Below are 8,517 nucleotides of genomic sequence, written 5' to 3'. Positions count from 1 at the left end.
ATGAGATCGGCTTCCATCAGGGCAAACCTGTGCCCACACCGATCTAACAGCTTTTCCCAACCTTGCATTGAGAATATCTGCCCATGAAATAATACGGAGATATTCTCAATGCAAAAAAGTAAAGGCTGCTCGGATGGGCTATTGCCCTGACTGAAGCCGAACTCAATGCCAATATGGATGTGAACCCATTTGCACATTAACACAACAGGGTAATAGGGTTCTGAAAAAGAAAAATGCCAACCCGTATCCGACAAAACCCGTTCGAAAAGAGCCAGACTAAAGTGTCCCCTGCTCTGGTGTTAAATGTTAATCCCCAGCTATGAAGTGGGCTGCTCCTGCGGCTCTCGGCAGTTGAGCTCAAGATTCATCATTCCCCGGTTTTGCCATCTGTGCTTCTTGTTGAATTTGTTTCATGTCGCATTTATTTTCAAGTAAAATGATTCCAATTGAATAAATTTTGGTGAATGAAATAAATAAATAATGCTTCTTTCTTTTTGTTTGTTTGTATGTTTTTGCTTCTGTTGTAGGGAAACAAATGCAACGGGAAAATGCCAATGGATCACATAGCTGAGCTGTACCCTACCTATGTAGATACATATGTTAGCCCCACCTGAAGCCTGAAGGCACCACTGTCAGTCTCACTTGCTGGTCCTGCGTCTGAGCCCTGCCCCAATTCTCCAGTGGTCCCATGTTTGGACCCCATTCCCATTTGTTGGTCTTGGTCCACATGTAGATCCCACCAGTGGGGTTCTACTTCTATGTGGAGTTTGGATTTCGGATTTTCTCCTCGCATTCTCACTGAATCCTCCTCCCTCAGTTCACACCCATTATATCGGGAACATCTTCCATACTTGTGTATATTTTCATTTCTGGGGAAATGTTTTCAATCCACGGCTGCAAGTGGATGAAATCCGGATTCTTTTATGTATAGGTCTCAATTCATATATGGGCCTTGCCTCATAACCTAACAATTTTTATTTTTTTAAGCATATATAGAGGGCTGTCAATGGGCCGGATATATCCGATAGAACTGAATTGTACCGATCCAATAATATTGGAGACTGACTGGGTTTTGCTTTTGCATTACATGTCCCAGCTCTGGGTTTTCACGTGTTTATGAAATTACTCCATTACAATGCCTGTCTTTCTCATGGTGTCCTTGTTATTATTATCGTGTCCAAATTATTGGTTTAGTACCGGGTCTGCACTGAGCTAGACCAGACCCGACCCGACCCATTGTCATTGTAAGCGAAGGATGATAGTTTTCTTTTCAATTCGAGTAAAACTTTTCCAAGTTTTACACATTTTACTTTCTGAGTTGGAACTTGGAAGTGCCAAATCTTTACCTGGTTCATTACAACGAAATCGAAAGTGCTTAATGTCAAAAACAAAAACAGGTTATAGAAATTAAACAGAATTTTTGGTAGAAAACTGAAAAAGAAACAACTATAAGCGGGACAATCCGGCTAAGAATTCAGTCAACTAAACTTTTCACCTACCCAAAGAAAACAAAGAGAATAAATACAAAAGGCAAATCCGGCATCACCCTCCAAGTTTGCTCGGAAAGAAAAAAAGTAACAAATGAATAAAGAAAAGTAAGAAAGGAACACAATGGCCGTTTGATTTCAATAATGAAAAATAAAATTAATCAGAATCAGTTGGGTGGCAATCCTTAGCGAGTCAAAAAAAAAAAAAAAAAAAGGAGAAAGAAATGCTGAGTCGTTGTACTCTTAATTCCCCAGTACAATTAAACAAACATCTCTCTCTTTCTGCCTATGCCTCTCAGAAAAGCAAAAGTGAAAGAAAAAAGGCAGATGAATTATTTTACAGGCATTGTTAGCAGACATTAAAGGAAGGCACCTCTGGGGATTGGGAAACTTAAAAAAAAATTGTTGGGAAAGAAACACCAGCAATGTCCAATCCCTATTGATATTCGAATTTACCAAAATTTCTTTACATTCTCTTTTCCCCTTCAATCTTCTAAATAACTGAAGAGTCCCGATTTTAGGAATGCTAGGTGTTTGGTGAATGGTGAGGGATGCTTTTGTAGGGGTTGCTCACTCTCTGCTTATTCCTTCTTTCTATCTCTCTTGGATTCTTCCTCTATTTGTAATATAAAAAGAAAATCTAGTGGGATATTCAGTCCCCTTGACGCCTACAATACCAAATTGCTCCTACTTGTTCCATCTTACAAATGTGACAGGGAAAATGAAACAAGACAAAGAAAGCCCTAGATATCCAATTGACCAAAAGTAGCTCTAGAGAGATGGAGATAGAGGTAGATGAAGTCTAAGGTGATAATGACACAGTAGCCCTAGGTTGTGACGTTTCATTCACTGGTTGATGGAGAGAAGGAGAGAGGATTTGCAGAAAACCTGCAGGGAAGGAGGCTTTAATGGCGGGCCACTTTAATGGTAACTGACGGTCGGTTAATGGTAAATTTACATCTACGGCTGGGGGTGGGGAGTAATTGACAATGACCAAGCAATCGCCAGTCCTTAAGTCCTCCTCCTACTGATTTGATTTCCACTATTGCTCTTTAAATGGGCCTAACCACACTCTCTCTCTTTTTAACTTTTAATTTAGCTGCTAAAGTCTATGGATTGGATGGAGTCGGTCCAAAGGTTGCACAGATCAGCATCAGCCTAGGTGGAGATGTAAGTGAATTGTCACCATCCATACTCCATTGGGCCCACATGTATCACCAAATACGACCTAGTACTAAATACCCAGTGGTCGTATTTTGCCAACACGACAAAAATGGTTGCCCTTGCCCTATTTTGTTTTTTGCTTTTTGCAATACTGCTCTGCTCGATGAAACCGGATTTGCTACTCAGAAAAAGTACGCCTCACACCAACCTTACAAGATATTGCAGCCGTGCGTTAACAACATCTTCCCTTGAATGATAAAATCTATTATGGGAGATGTTCACATTCACAATGCACGACTGAAAGCTCAAAACTTTGTGAGGTTGGTGTGAGGCGCTCCCTACTAAGAAGAAAATCAGACTCCCTGCTAATACGAGACTGGATCTATTCCTCACAAAGGGCGTCTCATACCGACTTTACGCACACATCCTACCATGCATTGGGAACATTTCCCGTACTTATAAGTTATTATTCGTGAGAGATATTCCAAATGCATGGTGGATGTGTCTGTGATGAGTGAGGAGCAGATCCTGTTCCTACTAATACATGTATTTATGGCCAACTTCTCATCATGTAATTTTTATTACATTGAAATAAGAATTCGGGTCATTTCATAACATTACAAGTGATTGAAAAGTTCATTATTTTATCTTTAAATGACTGAGGTGGCATTTGATAAATCTGAAATTTAAAATTTGAAAAGTTAAAAACATATTAAAAGTGTCCGTCAGATTTCATAACATCTAAAGTTTCCTGATTTTACTATTTTACCCCCAAAACAGACTATTTGATAATTTTGAGTTCAATTTGCACTATTTCATATCAAATAATTTATGAAATTCAAAACAATATTGAAATAATACAAATAAAAATTAATAAATAACACAATTAAAATTATTAAAAATAATTTATGACTAATAAAAAATGTTAAAGTAATTTTTAACTAATAATTAGTAATTCACACAAATAAAAATTAAAATAATTTTAAAAAATCAATAACGAATTAATAATTAAAAATAAAAATTAAAACAAATAAAATTAATAAAAATAACTAATGACTAATAAAAAAAATTAATAATTTACACAAAAATTAAAATAATTTTCTCAACAATTAAGAGATTCAATAAACAGTTAAGGCATCATACAAAACAAAGCAGGAAAGGAAAAAGCAAAGCATGGATATTTTCTCAACAGTGAAGAGACTCAATAAACAAATCAAATAATCTACACTTTGCATATGATTACTAACAAACTTAACAGATTCAATTAAACGTAAACAAATCAAACAATTGTAAATAGGAAGATACCTTCGCTAGGCATCTGGTATGACTATAACCCCTAAAAAAATGAAGATTTATGGTGAGAAATCCAATGCTTGACAAGGAAGAAGAAGCAAACATGAGAGAATAGAAGGTCTTGTAGCCATACCTGGAGCAATCTTCACGAGTGGAAATTTCTTTTGCGTTTGAAACAAAAATGGGCTAGGTTTTTTGGTTTTGGATAATCAGAGGCATCAACGCGTCATTTCAAAAATGTTGGGGGTAGTTTTCACTTTTTACTAGCTCTAAAACACGTTTGAGTGCATTAAGAGTTGGATCACGCGCTTTGAGCATTAGATTTGAAAACGAAATTCAGATCATTTTCCAGACGCATCATCAAACGGGTTTGGTGTCTGAAAAATCAAGTTTTTTAGACACTAGACATCTGAAAAGTGTTATCAAACGCGCCGTAAGTTTTTTAAGGAGATTGTGGGTTCCTTTGAAGATGAAGCTAAAATGGATAGTGCTATTTTACCATTGAATGGTTTGTTATTATTTAATTGGAACGAGTCATTATGATTCCAATTCCTATTGTTTGGTTGGGTGGAATTGGAATCTCATTTCCATTTTTGTTAGAATGACATTCCCCCATTTGAGAGAATGGGCATTCCTTATCCCCTTCCTCCTCCCTTGGAAATGAAATCATATTCAAACTTATTCTAATTCCAATTTTTGTTTAAACCAAACAAACCATGTCAATAGATTGTTTTGGTTTTAATTCCAATTCCTACTACGAATCAAATATATCCTAAATGATAAAGCAATAAGTTGTTTAGTTCAGCTAATTCAACCATTATAATCAAGGTTCAAAATGTCATTACGCATCGGCCCATATCGACTGATACATATCTCATCAGGGCCTTCCTGATACACTCCTACAGGGGGTGTATCGGGTCAGACCATGGTTCAGAGGGTAGCCGGGACTTAAACTGACCCTCTGAAGCAATTTTGGAAAAAATAAAAAACATACACACAAAAAAAGCATTGATACAGACCAATATGCCATATCAACCTGTATCGATATTTAGAACCTTGATTATAAATATAATCCATGCTTGATTGAATATACACTTATTGGCAAAATCATGAAATGACCTTGATTCTAGGTGGGGGAGGGGATAGGATGCTAATGGGTTCAGTTAAATCATTCCTATCGGTTTTTAGGGTTATCAATACTTTAATTTGCAAGGGTTAAGTGATTTAGCTAGGTTTAAATGATAAAAAGTGATAATGGAACTTTTGATGACAAGTTATGATATCAAAATAATTTAAAAAAAAAAGAGTTTTGTTAGTTTGAAACTCTCTATATGCAATTGCAAGGGTTAGGTAATTTAATTAGTTTTAAATGCTAGTAAGTGTTTTGACGCTTTCTACTAATAAAATCATGCCCTATCCCAATATATTATATGAGGTCATGTAAATACTGTTTGGCTAATCCCTTTCATTTAAAGTCATATTCATTGTCAAATTATTAGTGCAATAATCATTTATTACTTCTAGTCATGTCCCTTTCGGTCTACCCCCAATCTTTATAGCCCATTATAATAAATCACTTCTAATTGATGCCCTTTATGGTGTTTTATGTACGTGACTAAGACATCTTAATCTATTTTCTCTCATTTTATCATTTATTGGGACTATTTCTAAGTTATTATGAATGACTTTGTTCTTGAACCTATCCTTTCTAATTTTCTAATCATCCATCTTTGCATTTACATTTCTATCACACTCATTTGTCATTTCCTGGACGGACATATTTGTTTACAATTATTTTATAGAATTTTCTTTTAGTTTAAGTGATATTCATCTATCGTATATATGTTCGGATGCACCCATTTTGCTCATCCCACTCTAACCTTTAGGTGACATCTTCCTCAATCTCTATTTTATTATAAATTAAATTAAACTAAAGTGTCAGAAATGGTCACGTTTAGTTATCTCTTAGCTTATAGAATCAACTTTCTACTAACAAATTATTACATCAAAACAATAAAAAAAAGAGAGTTTCTTTAGTTTGAAAATCTCATAAGCAAAGCTTTCATACTTTAAACCTGGCATATAGGGTCAAATTGGGGCTATATGTCCGGTCTAATATAAGGTCAAGTTAGGGTTTCGATTCTTTAGCCTGAATTGGATAGGCTTTATTATCTAAACCTGTCAGATGATGATACCCCTACATATATATGAAGTGATACCTTGGAACATAATCACCCATAAGCCAAATTTCAACTAAAGTTAATCCCTCTTGGGCTTATAAGCATACAATTAAAAAGATTGTGGATTGGGTTGGATGGGTCATGGGTATATGTTGAATCGTATAGGGTTGCATTGAATTTGGGTGGGAGTATTAGTGAGTCATGTTAGGGTGAAGGCAAACACGACCCGGTTGACAGTCCTAGGGAGGAAGAATGGGTATAGTCGGGTCGGTAAGATTCCCTACCCGAAACTGGTTTGGGTGTGCAAGCTCTGTCTTTGAGGATGTCAAGATAGAAAATCAGATCGATCTTACCAATTACTCCTGGTAAAACTGGGTCTGGCAGAAGAGTTAAAATAAAATAAAAAGCACAATTCAGGTTGAATATTCCATCGAACATCATTTTCTTTGGTTCTGAAAAAATTAAAATTACAGCAACAAGGACAATTCAACTTTATTGAAAACATACATCTTACACATGTTTTGTTCTTTCTTCTCTTTTATTTATATAAGTTTTTCTTAAAATCTAGAAATGAATTCAATTCAGGAAACAGCAGGGTGTCTGCTAAAATGAAGGTCATATTTTGAGTGCTTCTGAAACAGGGCCTACATTAATCTGAGAATTAGAACTTGCCTGCTTGCTTTGTGTAGCCTGTTTTGTTTTGGTAAGACACACCTAAGATTCCAATTGGGTTCATTTATACTCTGTGCTCCAATCCAATTCAGACTTTATATCCTCCATTCCAACACATTTCTTGCATTGTCTTTTGCCTCTGTTTGGGACGACTGTGTTGCTTTTTACAGTCTTACCCGAGAACCTTTTACAGTTAAATGTCCAATTGGGAGAGAGAGAGAGAGAGAGATGGTGTTACGGCGCTTTACTATCCAAGCAAGCGAGCTATTGTTGCAACTAAGTAGTAAATACACAAGTAGAGAATAAAAGAATCGAAACTCCGTGGTTCTGAATTCTCATCTTTATTTACAAGACAAAGTGAATGCGAAGAGACTAGCAAAATCCAAATTTGACCAGGATGACATGACGCTCCAAAAAAAAGGAGTCCTGATTTGGTAATATGCAAGTTTCTGTACGAATTGATTTTGGGTTTCCAGTTTATGAACCGTGCTTTCTTTTTTCAGAGGCAAAAAAGCCATGGGTCTGGTCTGGTGGTGGAACACCTAGAAGACGCGCAGAGGCAGAACAGAGCAGCCTGGAGGTGGAGCGAGCCAACTTGCTATCTGCTTCTTGTCCATATTCATCGGGATCCATTTTGAATGGTTCCTCCACAGAGATCAATTGCATCCTGAGAAATGGATACAACTTAATCTGTACTTTTTCACGTATTCTGATTTATACTAGGGTTTTGTGAAGCAGGTGCAGAAATTAGATCAACGTTGAAGCAATATCATTTAAACATAATAATGGCCACAAACCCATGAACATAAACTTAATTAATTAACACCTGGTCCTGGGTTCATTTTCACATAGACCGTGTAGACCGTAGGACGTAGACGCCCCCCTTCTCTTGAATCTTGAATTCTTGATTGATGGACACGGTCACACAGAGAAGGCGAGAATCTGGTTATCTGGTCGCGTACTTGCTCCTCGCTACTCGCGCTGAAGGAGCCAAGGAGGTATTGGATTCCACAGCCACAGCTAAAATTGTTGCCCATGTCTGTGCTTCTCATTTGGAGTTTGGCAAGCCAGCGCATGCGTGATATGTCTGGACCTCCTGTCGGAAAATGTTGAGGTCGGATGTGATTATAGCATCGGCGGTGGGTACCATGCATCCACCATTTTAGCAGAATGGCAGTGGGTTGGAATTGGATTGATGTCTCATCGTGGCGGGTCAGATCCAAAACCCACATCTAATATCTTGTTATTTGATTGAATCATGTATAAGTCACATAAATGATCAATTATCTTTTATATATGCTTTAAAACATTATTAAATTTAATACACAATATATTTAAATTCATATCGTACATATTGATAATTTAATTATAAGCATTAGTGATATTTTAATAAATTCAATATAGGTTTGACCTAATATCATATATCTTGCCCTATATATATATATATATATATATATATATATATATATATATATATATATATTGTAAAATCCTAAAACCTGTCCATGCCCCCAAAACAGTTAAAAAAAACTGCATTGGGTGAATACCTAATCCAATAGGTAGAGTGGAAATTACCACCCTTAATAACAAATAAATCTATCTATTCATGGGCCAAGCTTAAATTTTGTAAATATTTGAATGGGCAATTGGATTTCATGGTAACACACTTATTGCTTTCAATAGATCCCGTCTCACCCCACATGGTTTTGTGACCTTGTGGA

Source organism: Nelumbo nucifera, chromosome 5, assembly GCF_055504915.1.
Source record: "Nelumbo nucifera cultivar China Antique chromosome 5, China Antique-T2T, whole genome shotgun sequence".
Taxonomy (NCBI): domain Eukaryota; kingdom Viridiplantae; phylum Streptophyta; class Magnoliopsida; order Proteales; family Nelumbonaceae; genus Nelumbo; species Nelumbo nucifera.
Note: the sequence above shows the minus strand (reverse complement) of the source record.